Source organism: Monodelphis domestica, chromosome 8 (genome assembly GCF_027887165.1).
Source record: "Monodelphis domestica isolate mMonDom1 chromosome 8, mMonDom1.pri, whole genome shotgun sequence".
In the NCBI taxonomy this organism is placed as follows: domain Eukaryota; kingdom Metazoa; phylum Chordata; class Mammalia; order Didelphimorphia; family Didelphidae; genus Monodelphis; species Monodelphis domestica.
In genome coordinates this window covers 125906694-125929756 of record NC_077234.1, presented here as the reverse complement: position 1 = coordinate 125929756, position 23063 = coordinate 125906694, and the positions used below count along the sequence as shown (strand labels likewise).

The 23063-nt window shown below is 35.5% G+C and overlaps 1 pseudogene; it reads right to left on the bottom strand.

Moving 5' to 3' along the window:
- Positions 1 to 4113: 4113 nt before the first annotated feature.
- LOC100619545 (splicing factor 3B subunit 4-like) lies at positions 4114 to 11937 on the bottom strand (annotated as a pseudogene).
- Between the last annotated feature and the right edge of the window lie 11126 nt (positions 11938 to 23063).

Genomic DNA, 23063 nt, shown 5'->3' with positions numbered 1-23063 from the left:
CATGCTATTTGGCAAGTAGATCATCTAACTATATACAGCACCATTTTTTTTCTTTTCTACTTTCCATTCTTCTTTTCATACAGGGTTTCAATTCCCTACTCTAATATTTATTGACTGTATGACTGGATAAATATTAATTAAACTTCTTTTATATGAAAGACACTGTATAGGCACCAGGGATAATCAGACAAAAAAAAAACAACAGTCCCTTCCTTCTAGTGAGAGGATAAAACATATTGAAAACCAAGAATATTCAAGTGAATTTATTAATTTATGAATCAGAATGTTCTCTTAAGTAATGCAAATCACAATCAATTCACACCTGTTTGTGTGATGATTCCATGTACTCCCAGAAGTTTTCTAGAGGGTGTCAATCCATTATGCTGGGGGCATTCCTTTCTTTCTCTTGACATGAGAATATCAGGGAAGCACAAAAGGTACCCACTTCACACTTTTCCCATACAAACAGCCCTTTTTAAAAATCATGTGTTTCTTTCATGATATCTTTCACTTTAGTTCTTCATAATTCTTTGATTAATAAGTAAACTAACTTAGAATTCTTATTTTTGTAATATTGACAGTTTACTCACGAGCAATTAATAATTCTCCAGTTGTTTTGATCTTTCTTTGTGTGAAATGTGTTTTGTAATTGTGTTCACAGATTCCCTATGTTTGTGTTGGTATGTAGGCTGACAAGTCTTTTATGTAGTCTGCAGTTTTTTTAACTGGAATTTTTCTTTCTATCTCTTGCTGTTTGGTGGTATATAAAGATGCTAATGATTAATATGAGTTCATTTTATATCCTGCATCTTTGCTGAGGTTATTAATTATTTCACCTAGTTTTTAGTTCATTCTCTAGTGTTCTCTAATATATCCTCATATCATTTGCAGAGTGATGGTTTTGTTTCCTCCTTATCTATTTTTATTCCTTTAATTTCTTTTTCTTGTCTTATCACTATAGCAAACATTTCCAGTACAATACTAAATAATAGTGATGATGATGGGATATTTTTGCCTCTCCTTTGTTCTTATTGGGTAGTTTCCAATTTTACCAATTACAAATAACTTTTGCTCTTGATTTTAGATAGTACTTATTATTTTAAAAAAGGTTCCATTTATTCCTGTACTTTCAACTGTTTTTAAAAGTAGAAACAGGTGTTATATTTTGTGAAAAGCTTTTATATGCATCAGATGATTTCCAATTTATTGTTTAATTGGAGATTTTAATTTGTTTTTTTCTATTTTTTTTAGGAGCATGTCTAACTAATTTATCTTCCTTTCTCTCTTTTACTGATCTGTGATTTTAAAGATATAAATTTTCTTCTTTGTACTGCTTAGGCTGCATCATACAAATTGTAAAATGTCTCATTGTTATTATTCTCCTTAATGAAATTGATTTCTATAATTTGTTCTTTGACCCACTCATTCTTTAGGATTAGATTATTTAATTTCAATTAATTTTTCATCTAAGCTTTATTGGCCATTTGCTTATTTTATCATGTGTGAAGAATGCTTTTAAGATTGCTGCTTTTTTGCATTTAGTAGTGAGGTTTTTATAACTTAATATATGGTCAGTTTTTGATACTGCCATGTATAACAGAAAGTGGCATAATCCATTCTATTCCCATTCAGCTTTCTCTAGAGGGCTATTATATTTTACTTTTCTAAAATTCTATCCATCTTTTTTAATTATTTATTTCATGGTTAGATTTATCTAGTTCTGAGAGGGAAACTTGAGGTCCACCACTAGTATAGTTTTACTATTTCCTCCTATAACTCTTTTAACTTTTTTCTTTTAGAATTCTAATGCTTTATGCATGTATACATATGGGCATATACATTACCTATTCATAATTTTAATCAAGATACAGTTTCTCTGCTCACCTCTTTTAATTAGTTTTGGTTTTGGTTTTTGTTTTTTTCTAAAATCATGATTGCTATTCCTGCTTTTATTTTTTTGGTTCCAACCCCTTATTTTAACTCTGTATCCATTCTGTTTCTTTTTCAAGTGTGCCTCTTTGTAAACAATATATTGTAGGATTCTGCTTTCTAGTTGATTTTGCTATCTGATTCTGTTTAACGGGTGAGAACATCCCAGTCACATTCATAGTACTTGTTTGGCAACTTTGCATTTTCCTTTATCTCATTTTTTCTTGTAATCCTTCTCTTTATCTTTTTATTCTGTTCTTCTAAAGTCCGCTTTTCTTCTGGTCACTGCTTTCTTTGATCTATTCCCCCTTTTATCATCCTCTCTTTTCCCTTATCCCATTTACTACATCCCTTTTTGTTAGTTAAGTTAGATTTCTCTCACCAAGCTAAATATATCTATATCTATCTATCTATCTATATATATATATCTATATCTATTCTTTGTACAGAAATATCTCTCTCCATGTATATATGTGTATATATGTATATATATATGTATATATACATATATATATATATATCTTTGACCCAATTTAGATGTAAATGAGATTTAATCATTGCCCACTCCCCTAATCATTTCCCCCACCATTATAAAAGTTCTTTGTGGTCCTCTTTTATTTGAGTTAATGTTCCCCATTCTCCCTTCATCTGTCATCTAGTATATCTCTTACTCATTCATTTTTTATACCATTTCAACATAAATGACTCACTCCAAAACCATATTTCAATGTATAACTCTTCTGATGTTCCTAAAGATAAAGTTCTTAAAAGACACATGTATTATGTTCCCACAATGAAAGGCAAGCAATTTAATCTGAATTCTTTGTTATTTCCATTTCATATTTAATTGGTATGCTTCTCTTGAGCCTTGATTTGAAAGTCAGATGTTCTATTTAGCTGTCTTTTCATCAGGAATTCTTGAAAGGCCTCTATTTTATTAAATATCCATTTTTCTTTTGAAGGATTATAATCAGTTTGTGGCATAGTTTATTCTTGATTATAATCCTACTTCTTTTGCCTTTGGCTTAGAATATGATATACCAGAAGGCATTTCACACAGTAGCTATTGAATTTTCTGTGATCCTGATCCTGTGATCTTTGATCATGACTTTCAGGTAGTTCAATAATTTTAAAATAGTTTCTCCTCAATATATTTTCCAGGTCAGTTTTTCTGATGAGATACTTTACCTTTTGTTTTAAGATTTTATTCTGTTGACTTGCTTAATACTTCTTGATGTCTCATGGAGTCATTGACTTCTACTTGCCCAATTCTAATGTTTAAGAATTTTTTGCTTCAAAATGTAAAATGAATGACTTAAATTATGTCAAATTAAAAAAAGTTTTTTTTTTATAAACAAAACCCATGTAGCCAAAATTAGAAGGAAAACAACAAACTGGGAAAAATTTATAACAAAACTCTCTGACAAAGGTTTAATTTCCCAAATATATAAGGAACTAAGTCAAATTTACAAAAAATCAAGCCATATCCCAATCAACCAATAGTCAAGGGACACAAATAGGCGGTTTTCAGATGATTAAATCAAAATTTATTGATAAGCACATGAAAAATTGTTCCAAATCCCTCCTGAATAGAGAAATACAAATTAAAACAACGCTGAGGTACCACCTTATGCCAAGCAGACAGGACAATATGGGAACAAAAGAAAGGGAACTATGTTGCAGGGGATGTGTCAAAATTGGTACACTAATACATTGCTGGTGGAGTTGTGAATTAATCCAACCATTCTTGAGGGCAATTTGGAACTATGCACAAAGGGCTTTAAAAGAATGCCCACCCTTTGGCCCAGCCATACCACTGCTGTGTTTGTATGTCAAAGAGATAACAAGGGAAAAAAAAACTTTTACAAAAATATTTATAGCCATCCTCTTTGTGGTAGCAAAAAAATTGAAAAAAATGTTGGGGTGCCCATTGATTGGGGAATGGCAGAACAAATTGTGGTATCTTTTGGTGATGGAATGCTGTTGTGATAAAAGTAAAAAATCTTTTACATTTGATTGTGCCACAGTGTATCATGTCTCTGTGTACAATGTTCTTCTGGTTCTGCTCCTTTCACTCTGCATCAATTCCTGGAGGTCTTTCCAGTTCACATGGAATTCTTCCAGTTCATTATTCCTTAGAAGTTTTCAGAGGAGTGCTGTAGATTGTAGAGAAATTTGTACCTACTAAGAAAGAAGACCCCACAGTGGTCCATGAGGAGATACTGGGATTAGGGGAGAAGGTCGGGGTAGAGGAAGAGGACCTCTTTGATAGCCATTGGGTGGAGGTCGAGGGGGACTACTATATCCATGTGTGGGGGCATTAATGGAGGAGGTCCTGGCATCCCATGGGGGGACATGGGGCCATAGGAGATCCAAAAGGGGTCCTTGGGGCAGCATTTCCATAGGATGGGGGCCAGGAGGAGGCATTCCTGGTGGTGATCAAGATGGAGGCTGTCCCCATGAGGCTGGGAGTCCAAGCTATGGGGGCCATGGTAGGTGAGCTACATCTAATACATACCAGAATGCAGCATCTCATGGATGGGGATGTGAGTGTCCATGTCCAGCCCCAGGGATTCCTGCTAATGTAAGGCCATGGTCTCCAGCTCCAGGAGGCATGGGTGGGGGAGCCATTGCTGGGGGTATTCCTGGAGGAAGGACTCCAGGAGGTGGGAATGAGCCTGGTTGGGTCATACCTGGTGGAGGAAGCCCAGAACCCAAAGAAGACACAGCTGGATTAGGAGCAGAGAGTGGGGGTGGTGCATCAGCCAATAGCTGATGAGGCTGATCTGCCTAAGACAACTGGTTCAATGCTGACAGAAGTTGCTCAGCTCCAGAACCCTGACGTTCACCCTTAGAGTCCTTCTTGAAGGCATAAGATCCTGTGATGGGTAGATTGCATAGATGCTGCCCATTCATGACCTCAATGCATCGGAAGCATCGAATGATGCACAATTAAAAAAGGCACAGCCTTGGAGTGGCCTGTGTCAGGGTCCGGCAGGGAGTCTGCAAGATAACCCCAAAGGCGCTGAAGGTATCATAGAGCATTTCTCATTAATCTCAGGATCTAGGTTCCCTGTGAAAATGTTGACCCTCACATCTAGGCTCTTGTTGTGAGCTGATGCTTTGCTCACTTGTATGGGCTTTCCAGGCGGTTTGATCATATTCATGATCTTAGTGGCAGACAGCATCCTCCTCCCTCTGGAATTCTACAAATCCATAGCCTTGGTGCTGACGCGGGACCCTGTCTTTGGGCATGTGGGGGCTGACCCTGGGTCCAGCCTCAAGGAAGAGTTTCACAGCAGCGGCTCACTGACCTTCTCATCCAGGACCCTCACGTACACGGTGGCATCCTGATTCCTGTGGGAGATGGGTGCAGCCGCCCTACTGAAAGCGTCCCACCGTCTCCAAGCAGTGGCTGTGCGCCCTGAGCATGTCCCATCTTATTTCTTAATTTCAAACTTTATGTTAATGTTTCTGGTTCTGTTCTAGGGCACTGTCTGGGGAAAGGTGTGGTCATTGGTCTCTGGTCTCAACTCTGGTCTTTATCTAGGCAGGTTACTTTTTTTTTTTAAACCCTTACCTTCAGTCTTGGAGTCAATACTCTGTATTGGCTCCAAGGCAGAAGAGTGGTAAGGGCTAGGCAAGGGGGACCAAGTGACTTGCCCAGGATCACACAGCTGGGAAGTGTCTGAGGCCAGATTTGAACCTAGGACCTCCCGTCTCTAGGCCTGGCTCTCTATTCACTGAGCTACCCCGCAGCCCCTAGGCAGGTTAGTTTTGAGGATCTTGTGATTGCAATCAATATTATTCTTCAGGGACCGTGCTCCCTTGAGATCAGAAACAATATTGTTCCTCTGGGAAATTCCCTGTGACCAAAAATGTTATTGCCTCTCAGGATTTTTGCTCCATCTTGATCAAAAGGGCTATTTTCCACCGTGAAATGGGTATAGGCAGTGGAGCTGCTAAATAGCATCTGTGTTCAGTCTCTGTACAGGAGTCCCCTGAAATTTCTTTCTGACCAGTTGCCAGCTGCCCTTAACATCTCTGTTTCAAGAGTTCCTAAAGCTGCTGGTGCTTCTGTCATCACTACCTATTCCCTTCATTGATGTTTCATTCATAAGAGCTCGGCACTAGCCTCCACCTCTATGTCATAGAACTCTTTTTCTGACTGACCTCTTATATTGTCTTAGGGTGGAAGAATGTCTCACTCTGACTCCCGCATACTCCACAATTTGATTTGTGGTATTATTTTAAAATTGTTTACAAGATTTTTATCTGATTTATTTTTAAAAAATCTTTATTTTCCTTTTGTAGAATCAAGGCAGAAGAGTAGTAAGGGTTAGGTAGTGGGGGTCAAGTGACTTTCCCAGGGTTACACAGCTAGGAAGTGTCTGAGGATAGATTTGAACCCAGGACCACCTGTCTCTAGGCTTGGGTCTCAATTCCTTGAGCCACCCAACTCCCCTACCACCATCTGATTACTAATTAAGATACAAGGAGAAAAAATTACTTTTAAAATTAGGCATACCATCATAAAATTGCATTTTCTGAGTGCTTGTTCTGTGCTAGTACTGTACTATTTATGTTTATAATATATACATATATGTATGCAAACATGTATATAAATATATAAACACAGCACATATAATTTTAGTACCTATACATCTTTTTATTATATACTTAATTTAAAAATGCAAACAAAAGTGGGGAAGAAAAGAAATCAATAATCCTATATTAAAATTATCTATTAAATCCATTTTCCTAACATAATACAATATTCCCCTCTTATTCATTGTTTCACTTTTCATGGCTTCATTTACCTGTGGTTAACCTTGAATTCCAGGGAATGTAGGACAGCAAGAAGGGTTTAGTACCAGAGGAGGGAGGAGGCTATTCAAGGCTATGTGAAGGATGGAGACAGTTACCAGTAGCCAATCATATTAAGATTGAAGAGTGGCAACAGGGTGGGCAGAGTGGGGCAAATATCTGCTCTCTCTGCACCAGACTTCTGTCCCTGGTGGTGGTCTGCCTGCAGCAGTAGACGCTCTGGTACATCAGTTCTCCTTTTTCATTTAGTGTTTTTTTTAGAACTTTTTGGGGGGGGAGTGTAAAGGGTAGGAGGCCACAGTGTTGAGTGGAGGGGAAGGAGTGGGGATAAAGAGCAGTAAAATTAACACAAGTTTTAAAAATGAACACAAGAACCATCAGTATGCTACTGGTACTGTGATTTCAGACATCTACTGTCGGGCTAGTATCCCCCATAGATATGACAACCTACTGTGCTAGCAATAAGTTATTTTTTGTATTTTCTTTTCCTCTCTCTTTTTTTATATAGATATGAAGCCAGAAATCTAGTAGAGAGGGTGGCTAGATTGCTCAGTTGATAGAGAGCCAGACATGGAAATAGGAGGTCCTGGGTTCAAATTTGGCCTCAAACACTTCCTAATTTTGTCACTATGGGCAAGTTACTTAACCTCAATTTCCTAGCGCTTTCAACTTTTCTGCCTTGGACCAATACCTAGTTTTGCTTCTAAGACAGAAAGTAAGGATTAAAAAAGGGAATTACAGTGGAACTTGGGTGTCTTCAAGGTTGATGGTGCTAGTAGCAGAATAAGAAGATGTAAAAGGTAGTTATGGGGGAAGGTGAAAAATTGAGTTGTGACCATGTTTGAGGTAATTCTGAGCCATTTCCATGGAACTATCTAGCAGGCAGGCAATAGATGGTTAGAAATCTGAGGAGATTTGGGGTTGGTGATAGGGATCTGGGAGTCATTCCCATATAATTGCACTCATTGGAGTAGATAAGAAAGAAGATGGAGAGCGGAGTATCAGACATGGTTGTATTTACAATCCCTCTGGGGAACAAGACATACATTCATGAAAAAATTAACTAATGATGCAGCTCAGTAGAATGAAAAGTGTCAAGTGAGTGATATATTCAGGAAATGCTATGAATTCAGAGGAAAAAGTGATCACTATGAGCTACAATCATCTGGTAAATGCATTTTTCTAGACATATAAAGTCATCATATACTCAAAGATAATAGTACTTAGAGCACAACTATTCTTGTGAATGAACATAGCTTAGAAAGCAAACAGCTTGCTGCAGACCAAGAGTCTAATTAAATGGGTATTCCAGTCTACAGTAGAGGGGACGGATACATCTGTTTCTTACCGGAGCCACTGAAGAGTAGGTTAGAACATGCCTTGTCATCTTAGAATGGGGCCAATGTGCTGCTGAGGCTATAATACTCTCATGGAGCTCCTGTTAGGCTAGAGCTTCCCTGATGTCCTTTTCAAAGAGGACAAATGACATCATGGGTGAGGTCTTGATTTGAGCATGAATCAGATTTAATTGAGGCAGAGTTGCACAAAGTCATTAGGCTCACTTTTCTCTTCCAAGGTCATCAGTATCCGGGAACAAGATAAAAGTCAGGTCTTGGCAATAGCCTGGAATACAGTGGCTGTCCTTGGCATCTGCGATGCCTGACCAGGCTCTAAGCACTCATAGCACCTGCTTCAGCCACATTCATGGCCATTGGAACAAGTTGTTCTCATCCACCTATTCCACCCGGGGAAGCCCTCACATGCTTGGGTAGACATCCCCCTAACTGACCTGCCAGTTATCTTCAGTCTGGTTTTAGCCCAACTGATTTTACCATGTTACAGCTTCTTGGAGTCATTAGGTGAAAACTGGTTGAAAGGAAGACACCAAATACAGATGAGCAGCCCTGAGAAGGGATCTGCAAGCTCTCACACCAAAGGTACCAGTCCTCCCTAAACACTCCATATGCTCACCTGGTGTGTACTAGAATTCTATAGCTCTAGAAATGGCCTATAAAATTTTCTATAAATATGATTTTTATTAGTCTTTTGCTTTTATGGTACCTGTTTCCTCCTGTGTCCTTTTCCTTTCTGCATCCTAAAGAGTCATTCCCTATGACAAAGAAAAGCAAGACGAGGAAAAAATCCATAAAAACAATCATTACATAAAAATATTGCTATATGTAATGCTACGCACCTATGAGTATCCTCTCTCAGAAGGAAGTCCAGATGAGGTGACCCATCATATTTCTTATTGCAGGCCAAGCTTAGTCATTATAATATTAAAGAATTCAATTTCATTATTTTGTGATACGTTCTTAATTTCCCTTGTTATAGTCATTGTGAATATTGTTTTATTGGCTTTGCTTACTTTATATCACATATATTTTTCCATGAATCTGTATTTATCATGTTCATTATTTCTTATAGCACAATCATATTATATCAATGTACTGACATTTATTTAAAGAAGACAGTGATCAGAAAACTTTTGCTGATGTAACTTGACGTATGGCATACTCAAACAGAAATTTACATAATATTTAAGAGTTTGTAAAATTCTGAGTTAATTAACTCAATTTTGCAAGTAAATTGAGACCCCTTAGAAGTTAAGTAATTTGTCCAAAATCACACAGCTAGTAAATATTTGATGAGATTCAATTTTTTACAAGCTTGTATGTGTATACACACACACACAGCAATACCCATAGTTGTATAATAATGTGGAGGAACTTAGAGGGTTTTGCTTTTGTTTTCTAAATAAGTTAGAATTGTTTTTCTGTTCCATTTTTAAAAATAAAAAGTTGGAATTCTATATGTGTGATTAAAGCCTTGTATATAGGAGAAATGTGTTTTGTCGGGCAGTTGTATCATGGGTGATACATAATGAAATGTTTTGTAGCTCTGGCACTTCTATTGGTCATTTGAGAATATTAAGGTGAAGATACACAATGAGATCTATTTAAAACCATGTATTAGGCCTCATGTTAAGTTAGAGTAGAATAGTTTACACTGATTTGATGGGGAAACCTAGTGACAAAATACAAATCTATTGCAATCTTGAGTTCAATATTAGGGAAATAAGAAATGCCTAGTGAATGATTTTTCCTGGGAAGTTATACAAAGTATATTGGATTTTTTTTTCATACTGAGGGGACACTCAAACTATTTTTGTGTTAGAGTCTGATATAAGATGGATAAGAATGTATTTGACATAATATATTGGTATGTATTTTTTTGTAAATCTTCCTTTTTTCATAGCAAATCATAGGAAGAAAAAAAACTATACTGAGGAGCTGACCCACGAATTAATCAACTTGTTCAATTTAAAGTATGACATAAATCTTAAATTATTAGAATTATACAAGTAAGTAAGCCATATCTAAGAGATTTTCATATATTTATAGACTCAATTTTAATGAGACTGACATTGCTCATAAAATCTAGAAAGCAAATAAACAGCAAGTGTAGACAGTGAATCTACCTTTCCTTCAGCAATCTAAGGGTGAGTTGTTACTCCCCATCTCTGAACTGTTGAACTTTAAGAAATAAATGGTTAATCTGAGTCTAATTTCCAGAAGACCAATGCGTTTAAAAAACAGATTCTACAGTGAGGGAATAGGTGGAATAGTTCCTACTTAGGAAAGTAGTTATAGAGCAAAAGTATAGGGTAGAAGTAAATCTTTAGAGATTAGAGTCTTCAAATCCCATCCACCTGTGACACAACTTTCTCTGTGAACCCGGACAAATCATTTAATGCCTGTATGTCTCAAGCAATTACCCAAGATTCAACTGCTAAATCAAAGATGGGTTACCAATTTGCATTAACACAGGGCATTCCTATACCTGGAGTTGCCCCCCCCCAAAAAAAAACCCAAGAGATTCCAAATAAGTCTTCCAGAAAATAGTTAGAGGAACAGAATGAGCCAATAATATCATAAGAAATATTGCCATCATTTTTATTTAATTCCTAACTTCCAGATATGCTTTGTATGGTCATCACAGAAATCTAAAATTCCTAGGAAATCTTGTTTTGTTTTCTCCCTTCTCCCTTTTCCAATAACATTTTTAACATGCTCATTTTGTACCTGTTACTCCTTGCCATTAGATGGCCCATTCTTTGAATTCATAGTCTGTGTCATTTTTCATAATTCCCCCCATTGTTTAAAGCTTGTTAAACATTTTTTTTCAGGGAGCAATGGGATTCAGACTTCTGATTTCATGAATGTAGGGGACTTTCAGTATGAAAATATTCCCTCTATAGTTTTAGAACTACCAAGAATATCGAAATATTAAGTCATTTGGCCAGTATGGCATAATGTTTCAAAGACAGGACCCCCAGTTCTTCCAGACTTTCAGACTAGCTCTTTATCCACCAAACAATGCTACTTCTGTATCTTTTACATAATAGGTAATTAATAAGTTTTTGTCACACTAATGTCCATTGTGGTATTTTTCTGGGTTCAATGACTTCTAAACATACTACTTAACATGTGTTTTACTATTATTTAAAGACAAAAATATGATTTCAAATATCCTGTGGATTGGGCTGTGCAGGGAATTAGTGCAGATCGAGAATGAGACCTGTGCAGGTGAGTCACTTAATATGAAATGCCTGCATTCATCTGCCATTCAGCATTATGACACTTTGCCTTCAGTACAGGTGTGCAATGCCTGAAAGTAGATTTCTAGAATCCACATATAGAACCTGAGAATTAAGGCAAGAACCCCTCAGACTGAACCTCCATTTTGTAGCATGTATTTTGAATACATAAACTCTATAGAAGGAAGGAAAACAAATAAGCATATAACTATCCCTAAGAATGTAATTAGTATGGAGTATAAGTAGTATAATCCTCTCATTTTACATTTTAGGAAACTGAGGACCATATGGTTAAAGGGACTTGCCTGGGAATACAATATGGAGCATACCTGATATCAAACTCATGTTTTCCAATTCCAAATCTAGGACATTTCCACTTCATGGTATATTTTCTCTCCCAAAAGGCTCCTCTTCTAAACCTTCTTATTTCTGTTGATAATTCAATCATTTCCCCAATTACAAAGGTTAATATACTTGGAGTTATCTTCTCTCTTTCCTTTCCTACTTATCCTGTCTACAAATCCTGTTGCATCGATCTTCACAATATCTTTCAAATCAATTTCTGTCTTTCCTACTACCATCACCTTAGTTCATGCCCGCATCAACTCTTAGCTAGATTCTTTTAAGAGCCTCCTCATAAGTCTCTCTACCTCTATATCCTCACTTTTCTAATCCATTCTTCCCATAGCTGGCAAATTCAAATTCCTAGTATACATGCACATAAATTCCTTGTTTAAGAAACTTCAGTGTCTCCATCTGCCTATATGATGAATTGCAAACTCACATTGGGAACCTTCCACCATCCAATTTCAGCCTTTCTAGGCTCATTCACATTGGTCTTCCTTGAAACCTGTTTCAGTCCAAGAACTAGTAATTCTCTTCTGATCTTAGCTTGTAGGTTCCCACTTCCGAGTTTTCACCCAGGCTGTATTGGAATACTGAAATATACTTACTTTGCATATTTTACTATCAACCTGGTTATATGATAAAATGTGTCTCTTTTTTAAAACTTTTTCCTACCTTTTCCACTATCTCCATTAATCTACTTGGTCCCTATTTCATCCCCATTCCCCTAAGTGAGCCCCTGAGCTGAAAACTATCTCTGCCTCTTGCAGCTTTATAAGAGCATTTCATCTAGATAGAGAATTCTTAACCTGGTATTCATGTAGATAGTTTTCAGGCAACACTGTGAATTTTCAAAAAAGCATTTATTTCTGCATTTCAATATAAGTAATTCATTTATAATTCTATATATTTTATTTTATGCACTTCAAAATGTTGTTCTAAGAAAAGATTCACAGGTTTCACAAGTTTGCTAATGGATTTATGAGACAAAAACTTTTAGAATTCCTGTTTAAGAATTTAAGTTGCCTCTACCAAATCTAACTGCAATTACAGAGAAACCAAGGGAGGTCTAGAAGAATATCTACTTCTGCTTCATCAACTACATTGAAATCTTTGTGCAAATCAAAACAAAATGTGGCAAGTCTTCAAAGAAATGAGAATATCAGATTATCTCACTTGTTTCTTGAGGAACTTGTATGCAGGTCAAAAGCAAAAGAACCAAACATGGAACAACTGGTTGATTCAAGAGTGGGAAAGGTGCATAAAGGGATGTACATTGTTACGTCATTTGTTTAATTTATATGGAGAGTACATCATATGAAATGCCAAGATGGACAAATCAAAAGTCAGAATTAAGGTTGCTGGGAGAAATATCAACAATATCAGATATGAAGATGATACCATTCTGATGATAGAAAGTAAAGACGAATTAAGAAGCCTCTGGATGAGGGTGAAAGAAGAGATTGTAAAAGTTGTCTTGGAGCTAACATAAAAAAGCTTGAGATCATGGCATCTGATTCTATCACTTCCTGGCAAATAGAGAAGATATGGAAGCAATGTAGGATTTTATATTCCTGGGCTTAAAGATCACTGAAGATGGATACTACAGCCATGAAATTAAAAGATGCTTCTTGGAAAGAAAGCCAAGGCAAATCTGGACAGCATACTAAAGAAGCAGAAATATTACCTTGCTGACAAAGGCCTATGCAGTCAAAGCTATGGTTTTCCCATTAGTAATGTAGAGCTGAGAGAGTTGGATGATAAAGAAAGCTGAGTATTGAAACATCAATGCTTTTGAATTGTGGTGTTGGAGAATTTTGAGAGTCCCTTGGACAAAAAGGAGATCAAATCAATCAGTACCTAAACTAAAGCTGACAGTTAAACATTTTGGCCACAAAATGAGAAGTCATGACTCACTGGAAAAGACCCTGGTGTTATGAAAGATTGAAGGCAAAAAGAGAAGGGGAGAACAGAGGTTTGAAATGGATAGATAGTGTCATGAAAGCAAAGAACATGAACTTGGACAGACTTAAGGAGATAGTGGAGGACAGACAGGCCTGGTGTCCTATGACTCAAGGGATCATGAAGTACCACACATGATTGAATGAACATCACCAACTACAGTCTTATAAAGGGAATTATTGTAGAGTAGCTGGGGCACTGATGTTGGAACAGAAGTACCTAGGGTCACATTCATTCTTAGGTACCTGCCAGCCTTATGACCATAGACAAGTAACTTAATGCCTAGGTTTCTCATTTGGAAATTGGAGCAAATAATGCTTGACTGGTAAGAAAAGTCTATCTGTATTACCTGAGTCCTTGATTTCAGAGAAGGAAGTAAAATTGGACATATAGTAAGTGTGGGAAATAAGATATGTGTACAAATGATTATATGCATATACAAATGAATGCATAAATATATGCAATAAATACACAACCCTGATTTGCAACTGGTAGAGTCAGAATAGGCACTTTATCTGATCCTTGAAGGAAGCTAAGCATTGTAAGAGGAAGCAATGAGGAAGGAATGCATTTTCCACATAGGGGATGGTCTGTTCCAAAGCATGGAGAGAGAGATAGGAGATGGAATGTCAAACAACAATTAGGCTGTAGAAACTGAGACAAATTCTGCAATGTTATTTTCAACCTATCATCATTCTCTATCATTGTTATATTTCTCTCATCAATCTGCCTATGCATTATCTATCTCTATTCCTGCAAAATCAATTGCAAACTCTTCAGTATTATTTTCTACTGATCATCATATCTATCACCAATATTCATCATCAACCTGTCTTTCTCTTCTATCTATCTATCTATCTATCTATCTATCTATCTATCTATCTATCTATCTATCTATCTATCTATCTCTATCTGTCTGTCTGTCTGTCTCTCTATCTGTCTGTCTGTCTATCTATCTATCTCTGTCTGTCTGTCTGTCTATCTGTCTCTCTCTCTCTCTCTCTCTCTCTCTCTCTCTCTATCTGTCTGTCTGTCTGTCTGTCTAATCTTTCCTTTTTACTATGGATTCAATCTATGTACAAAGAATAGCTTGGGAGGTTTTGCTTTCTCTCTTGAGAGTTGAATAATTCTCTCTTGAAAAGGAGACCTTGCTTTCAGTAAGATTTATCAGGTTAAAAAAAGGTTTTGATTTAGTATTTGAAGATGGAGTTAACCTCCTGCTGTGCTTTAAGCATTTGAAAAGCTGCTGCAAAGTGGCATTTCAAAGACAGCTCCATATTAAATTCAGTTTGCAATATTCATATCTAATTGTTATAGGACCCGTTGTTCTGTTAATAAGTGGCAGAATAACAATGTTATTATGTTTGGTTTTCACAGGCATTTTTAGACCTTTGTAAAAGGACACTTCTTGTAACTATGTAGAGAAAGATTTATACAAACACGAACTCCTACCGCTTAAAAGAAATGTGGGTTGTGACTTACTCTGCTAAGAAATTATCTGAATAGGTTTTGTGGATTCTTATTTGAAAATTGTATTGTGATATTTTCTAAATCACTGTATTTTTATAAAACTGAAATATCAGATAATGTGACATAATACATATGGGAAAACACATCATTGCTACCATATCATTATATTTCATTCATTTTTATTCACTATTTTTTCATTTTTATATGTAGACTGGTATTGACTGATTAAAGCATACTACTCCCCCCCATTTTCTAATTCAGCTGTTATACATATTTTCAGTAATGTATTTTTCCCTACATGACTGAATCTATCAGAGGACTGATACTGGCTACTTGTTCCTATAGTGACTTGCTTTTATCAAGAATAAAACCATTTAGCATATAATCATTATGAATCATTAATAGCCTGACAGAAAAGTTGACTGCAGTGGGAAAAATCAAGTCAGTTTTATTATTCATTAAGACATTCCTGAAGGAGCTAACTTTTCAGAGAAAGAATAGACAATAGAATTATAATACTTCTCACTTCTCAATGTGGTCATGTGTTAAACTACTTTTCTGGCTTATGAACATATTTTTCCAATGATTTATGCTAATTTTGATGCTATTCTTACCACCTTCTCTTATCCCAAACTCATCTTTCAGACTATTTATTGAATAGAGTTTTGTACATTATAAAACTTTTTTCATTAAATTTTACTTCAATGGAAATATTTGATCTTAAATGCAGGTTAAAAACAAAGAAACGTACAGCAAATAAGAGCTATTGTGCTCTTATGTATTTTCTAAGAATTGAGTTGTGGTCTAGGGCTTAATTATTTTGTCCCTAATAATGAAGATTTGAGTCTAGTTAACTGAATTCAATTAATTAAACCAAGTATCTGATTCATGTGTTGGAAAGAGTCCTGATTTTAAAAGCTGAAAGACCTGTGTTCAAGTCCTAACTATTAACTCTGTGACCAAATAACTTTACCTTTCAGAGCCTCATATTCTTTATTAGAAGTATAAGAATACTTGAACTGCCTACTTCATAGACTGCTTTGGAATAAACTAGATGGTGCTTATTATGTGCCAGGCACTGTGTTAAGTACTTTATAATGAATAACTTATTTGATACTCACAAGAACCCTGGGACGGAGGTGTTTATTCCCATTTTATAGACAAGGGAATTGAGGCAAACAGAAGTTAAGGTCACATTGCTAATATATGTCTGGGATAAGATCTGAACTTGGGTTTTCCTTACTGCTGGCCTGACACTCTGCCCAATGAGCCACTCTAGGAATGTGTTTTTATGATTGTTGTTATTATTGGATAACAAATGATTTGAATTTAATTCATAGCCTAGATTCACTGCAATTCAGATGCATTGCATGGGGAATTTGAAAAAAAATTGGATGAAAAAGGTTAAGAAAGGTTTCTGATTACTTAGTAAAATCAAAGTGGTGGAATATTATCTTCTTGGTATTAGTCACTATATAAAACCTCTTCCTTCAATAGAAGAGTAATCCAAGACTACTGGTACAGGCAATGAAATCCAGATAACATAAATTCACTGTTCTACTCTGCCTAAGTAGTTGACTTTTGTGAATTTCTGTGACCAAAAACATTCATAGCCAACTTTCTGGTCATGAGCTTCTCTGAAGGTAGCTATTTTGTTTCAGAAGGCAGGCATTTTATCATTGCACCCAAGTAGAATCTGGCAAAATTGTATTATTCGGGTTTGCCTTTGGGGATGAATTGGGTGACTTGGAGGACTGTGAATTTGTTCCCATTCCTTTGAAACAAGTAGACACAAAAAGGAGGTAGGAGCAGCTAAAGAATTACTTTTTCAATTTTGTACTTTTCCATTTTTTCAGTATTGTAAACAGAACAGATAGCAAGAAGCAAAAGGAATTGTGTCTGGAGAAGGACATGGAAAACCATGAGACATTTGTCTCATCAGGAGTGGATGATGACTGTCTCTGGACAGAAACAGTATGTTTGTACATGGTGTGCTCTTGCTGACACTGCCCAAAAGAGAGGTTACAGCAGTGGAATCTCTTAGCCCAGGACATAGCAACCATGAAAACGAGAAGCCATGTGGACAAGTTGCAAAATTTCCTCAATCTCAGGCTTCTGGCGCAATGCTGAGAGTTCTTAGATTATTTCAACCCTCAGTCTGATGGATGGGGACTGTCAGGGACTTTTAGTGTCGAGTTCCAGCAGAGTTTGGGAATCCAACCTTCCATCAAGAGAAAGTTAAACTTATGGGTAATAGCAATCTCTAGAGTTTTTGTTCTTTATCCGTGTCTGCTGACCTTTGCATGTTGTCTGTAGCTTCTACAAAATTTCCCTAAAGTTCCCATTTAATTTCTTATACCAAACCATGATATATCAAAACCTTATTGGGGAAAGTTTTGATATGGAAGGGATGTATTTGGAATGTAAAAGTATTTTTTTTGCAACTGTAAAAAAGTGTTCAAACCACAGCATGTTGTTATGGTACTAAGAAAAGAGCTTGAGAGGAAGATCCAATATTGAAGAGAGGAAAATTGTATTGATTGTTTATGTACTATTGTGAATCTCATGTATTTTCTGTTTTTCTGTTCTATCCCCCCCCAACACACACAGAGACCAAATAAAGGTTCTTCTCTCCTCTGCATGCATCATTATTATGAATGTTCATGTGGGAGGTATGAACATCTACAAACATGCCACAAATATTTGATCCTCATTGACCAATCCCCACATGAAACCCCTATCTATGCATGTTCAGACATGAATTTTATTCTGGCATTTCCCAGAGAAAGTTTGGGTGGGTATAAAATGAGATTGTTTTCCAAATTAAATTTATCTAATTATATTACTATTTTGGCAAATTTTAAAACAAACTGGTTAACAACACTAGTCATTTATTCAGTGTAGCTTCCTTTGAAAGAGTATCCAATAAGCCAGTGGGTGAAGAGAAAAAAGTCATTTCTGAAGACATTCCCCCTTTCACCCCAGTAAGTTACTACTTGCTTCCAAGACTGAGCATGATCCATGAAGACCTAGAAGTTGAAATACTCTGCCATGGCTAACTAAACTATCCCTTTCTTCACTTTATTGCCTTCATGGATTTTTCTCTAAGTGATTTGTGTTTTCTTTCACAACATAATGAACATGGAAATATATGTTGGATGATAGCACATATATAATCTATATAATGTTACTTACCTATTCATGGAGGGGAAAAGAGTACAGAGAGGGAGAGAACGTGGATTTTAAAATGTCAGGAAATGATTATTACATTTTATTAACATGTAATCTGGAAAAATGGAAAATAAAAAATTATGTACTATCATGCCTGACTTACTTTGAAAACCAAATTGATCATTATTGAAAACATAATTGATCATGTGGACAGTACTTTTTCCATAAGCTCAGTTTTATATGCTTAAGCACAATTATATAAATAATAATATTTAACTGACGTGGATTATTCCAATAGCCTCTAGCTGATCTCCCTGCCTGAAGCACTCCATTCATGCATACAGGTGCCACCTTGATATTCCTGAAGCACTGGTCTGACTGTGTCACCTCCTCATTCTAAAAGCTCCAATGGAGCTGGATAAAATAGAACCTCATGTGCTTTGCATTAAAGGTCCTTTGTGGTCTAGCTTTGACTTTCCTTTACAGGCTTATTACATATTGCTTCCTTCTACAAGTCAAGTCAAAAAGCATTTATTTTGTTTACTATGTGCAAGTGCCATTTAGCCTCACAGATCCAACTAACTATTAGACATTTCAACATGGATATCTCAGAGACATCTTAAACTGAACATGTCTAAAAGTGTCATCTTTTCCCCCAAATCCTCTCTTCTTTGTAACTTCTGCATCATTGTCAAAGGAACCGCTATCCTTCTAGTCACCATGCTCACAACTGAGGTATTATCCTTGACTTCTTACTCTCTCTCTCCCCTGTCGTATCTCATATGCAATCAACATTTTCAAATTCTATGTTGTCTACCTTCATAACATCTCTCTCTATAACCCTGTTATGGACCCTTGTTCTTCTTCCCTGGACTACTGCAGTAATTTGCTCATTGACCGCCGTGCCTTATGTCTCACTCCACTCCAATCCATCCCATATTGCCCAATCAACCAAGCAGTCAAATTAATCCATTTAAATTGCCAGTATGACCACATTACCCTTCTTTTCAGTAAATTCCAGTGGTTCCCTAATACTTTGATATAAAATATAAAATCTTCTAATTGGCTTTTAAAACCCCTATAACCTGTCCTCTTCTTACTTTCTTGCCTTTTTACACACTCATTTCCATATCTTTTCTGATATAGTGACATTGACCTTTTTGCTGTTTCTTGAACATATGCAACATACCATCTCCCTACTCTGAACACTCGCTGATCATCTCCCATGTATAGATTCCTATCTCTCTTTTCCTCTACCTTTTACCTTGCCTTGGTCCTACAAGTTTCACCTTTTTTAAGATCTTGCTCTGCATAAGGAGCCTTTCCTAATTCTCCTTAATCTTAGGACCTTGCCTCTGAGATGTTCCTCACAATTTATTCTATATAAATTATGTTTCTTCACAGTTTAAATGCTTTCTTTTCCATGATGCTATGAGCTCCTTGAAAGCAGGGACTGATTTTTTTTCTTTATATACACATTACTTAGCAGAGTCTTTGTCATTTTTTAGGCACTTACTAAAAATGGATTGTGCTATTGTAGCCAAACTGACCTACTTCTTGATCTTCATATGTGAAATTCTGTCTCATGTCTCCATGACTTTGTATAGACAGGACCCTATTCTTGAAATCCACGCCCTCTTACATTTTAGTATTTTGAGTATCCCCTCAAAACTTACCTCCCATACCATATTGAATGTAAGACTCACTATCCCCTCCAGCTCTAAGTAAGCCCAGAAATCTGTATTTCTCTTATTTATATTTTATACCTAAATGTGTTTGTTCCTCCAAAACTTACTATGTTGGAGGGAATCACTTAAAACATTATGACCTCAGTTTTCTCATCAAACTGTGGTGATATAATAATATTTCTAGTGTCAATCTTTTTATGTGTCTTTTGTGCTTCTATTTTTTAGTTCATTCTATGGAGGTGGGTCTTCACAAATCATTCTTCAAATAACTTTTGGATCTATTCCTTTCACTCTATTCCAAGTTTTTTAAATTAACCTACTCATCACTTCTTGCGGTACAGTCATATTGTACCACAAATATATACCACAATTTGTCTAGCCATTCCCAAGCTGATGAACATCTCTCAATTTCTAGTACTTTGATATCAGAAAGAGAGCTGCTATAAATATTTTATAACATATTTTCCTTTTTCAGCCTAATCTTCTTCAGAAATAGCACTAGCAATGGTATTTTTTGATCTAAGGGTTTTCCATAGGAGATCTAGTTATCTTACAGGTTTGTTGTGAAACTCAAAGAAGATAGCAAAGCTTACACACTTTGTATATCTGAAAATTCTATAAATGTCAGTGACTTTTAAGTAGTCTAGCTTTACCCTATTATGACATCCAAAATGTTCTTTGGTGCATAGTCTCCCTTTCTTTTTCAAGTGATTTTATCTTCACAATTTTTGTTGCAAATTAAAATTCTTCTCTGCTTCTTCATATTTGTTGTCGGCTTTGTTTTACCTTTAAAACAATTTTTTTCAACATGCATTTCATTCTTCTTCATAACCAGAGGAATTCTTCCATTCTTCTCATCTCCTCAAAATATAGTTTAACTCCTTTTCTACTGTGTTTCTTCAGCTGTGCTTGATCTGGGATTTGGAAATTCCTGAGAAAGTAGAACTACTCCCAACAGAGGGCTACAAGATCTTTGTAGGAATCCTTCTTCAAAACATTTTTTACTTCTTAGTTCTATATTATTCTCTCATGGCTGAACAAATGTCTAATATTTTCTGTCACTGTTATTTTTCTTCAATATCTCAAAATTTCTGGGGAACCAAATTCTAAATTTCCATTTTGTGTCTGAATCCGTCTCCAAACTGTCTAGATTATATTGTTTCTAAGCATGTTTATGTATTATGGTCAAAACCTTCTAAGGATATTTATAAATTATAGTTATTGATGCATGTTTCAAACTATAAGCCCTATCAGATTCAGAATATCTAATGGCAGAGTGTGGCCAATGAGAATATAGAAAAATGTTTTAATTTATTAACAAATAGTTTTATTATTCATTACTTGTAAAATATTGTTGGGAATAAAAACACATTTTGCCCTCAAGGACCTTGTAATCTAATAGAGGAGATAATACATAACTGAAGCTAAGGACAGGATCTCTTGAATTGCCTCTCCTACTCTTCTGACTAAGCAAGTGTTTTGTCATTTCTCAACCTTTCATCCAATTGTTTTCAAGCCTCCTTAGAGGTTCAACATTATGTGGTCAGATACATATGTATGCCATAATTGTTATTAATTTTGCATTGGAATAGTTCCTATGTTAAAATGTAATCTTGCCTCATCAGTTGTGTAAATAACATGTTCAAGCATTTATTAATGCTTTTGCTCTTGTCAATTAAAGGTGAAATTATTTAAAAAGTGGGCAGCTGGGTGAGTCAGTGGATTGAGAGTCAGGCCTAGAGATGGGAAGTCCTAGGGTCAGATATGGCCTTAGACACTTTCTAGCTGTGTGACCCTGGGCAAGTCACTTAACCCCCATTGCTTAACCTTTACCACTCTTCTGCCTTGGAACCAATATATAGTATTGATTCTAAGACAGAAGGTAAGGTTTTTTAAAAACTATTTTTAAAAAATTACTCTTGAGAATGTACATTATCAGCTATCCTGAAGCCATGCCAGATCATTAAAAACATTGTGCTGAAACAAATTTTATATTGCCTTTCATTGCAGTACTAAGATTGTTTTCCAAATTAAATTTATCTAATTATATTACTATTTTGGCAAATTTTAAAACAAACTGGTTAACAACACTAGTCATTTATTCAGTGTAGCTTCCTTTGAAAGAGTATCCAATAAGCCAGTGGGTGAAGAGAAAAAAGTCAACATGCTTAGAAACAATATAATCTAGACAGTTTGGAGACGGATTCAGACACAAAATGGAAATTTAGAATTTGGTTCCCCAGAAATTTTGAGATATTGAAGAAAAATAACAGTGACAGAAAATATTAGACATTTGTTCAGCCATGAGAGAATAATATAGAAATGTAATATGTAAACATTGTTTAAAATGAGACTGAATTTTAAATACATTCACAATTTACTGTGACTTTTGTCAGTAGTTAGAAGGAAAGTAAATATTTTATATTGTAATTAGCTTTTTATTTTTGTTAATTGGTTAGGTGCCATATATCATGAATTTCTCTCTCTCAGCAAGAGACCTAAGATAAATTTTACCATTTTTCACTGCATGCTTGTTTGGGCAAGGTTTTTACTTTATTCTTGGTTTATATAAAAAACATAGAAGTAAATTTGATGTAACTATATTTAAGACTCCATTTGTCAAAGATGTTAAGCTAAATATTGCTAATTTTTTAAAATAAAAAAGTATATAATGGAAATTATGTTTATATATCATGATATTTCATTAAGTATCTTTCAAGTTGTAATTTATTTAATCAAAATGTTATCAATTATAAAATATGTAAAATAAATTTAACATGAAATCTAACAAAGACATATTAGGTCTTGCTGAAATAATTTAAATTCTTATAGAATGTCCAATATAAAATATTCATAATTATCTTATTAGCTATATAATTTTATATTTGGTTTTCTTAATTACAAGAATAATAAAATCTTACATTTTTTCTAATTACATAGCAAAAATTTAAATTTGGGATTCTAGGGATCAATTGTCTTTATAGTTATTATGATTACATAATAAATAAACCTAAAAGAATCTTATGAATAGTATATTAGGTTACCCTAGGAGTTTGTAACACATTCTTGTT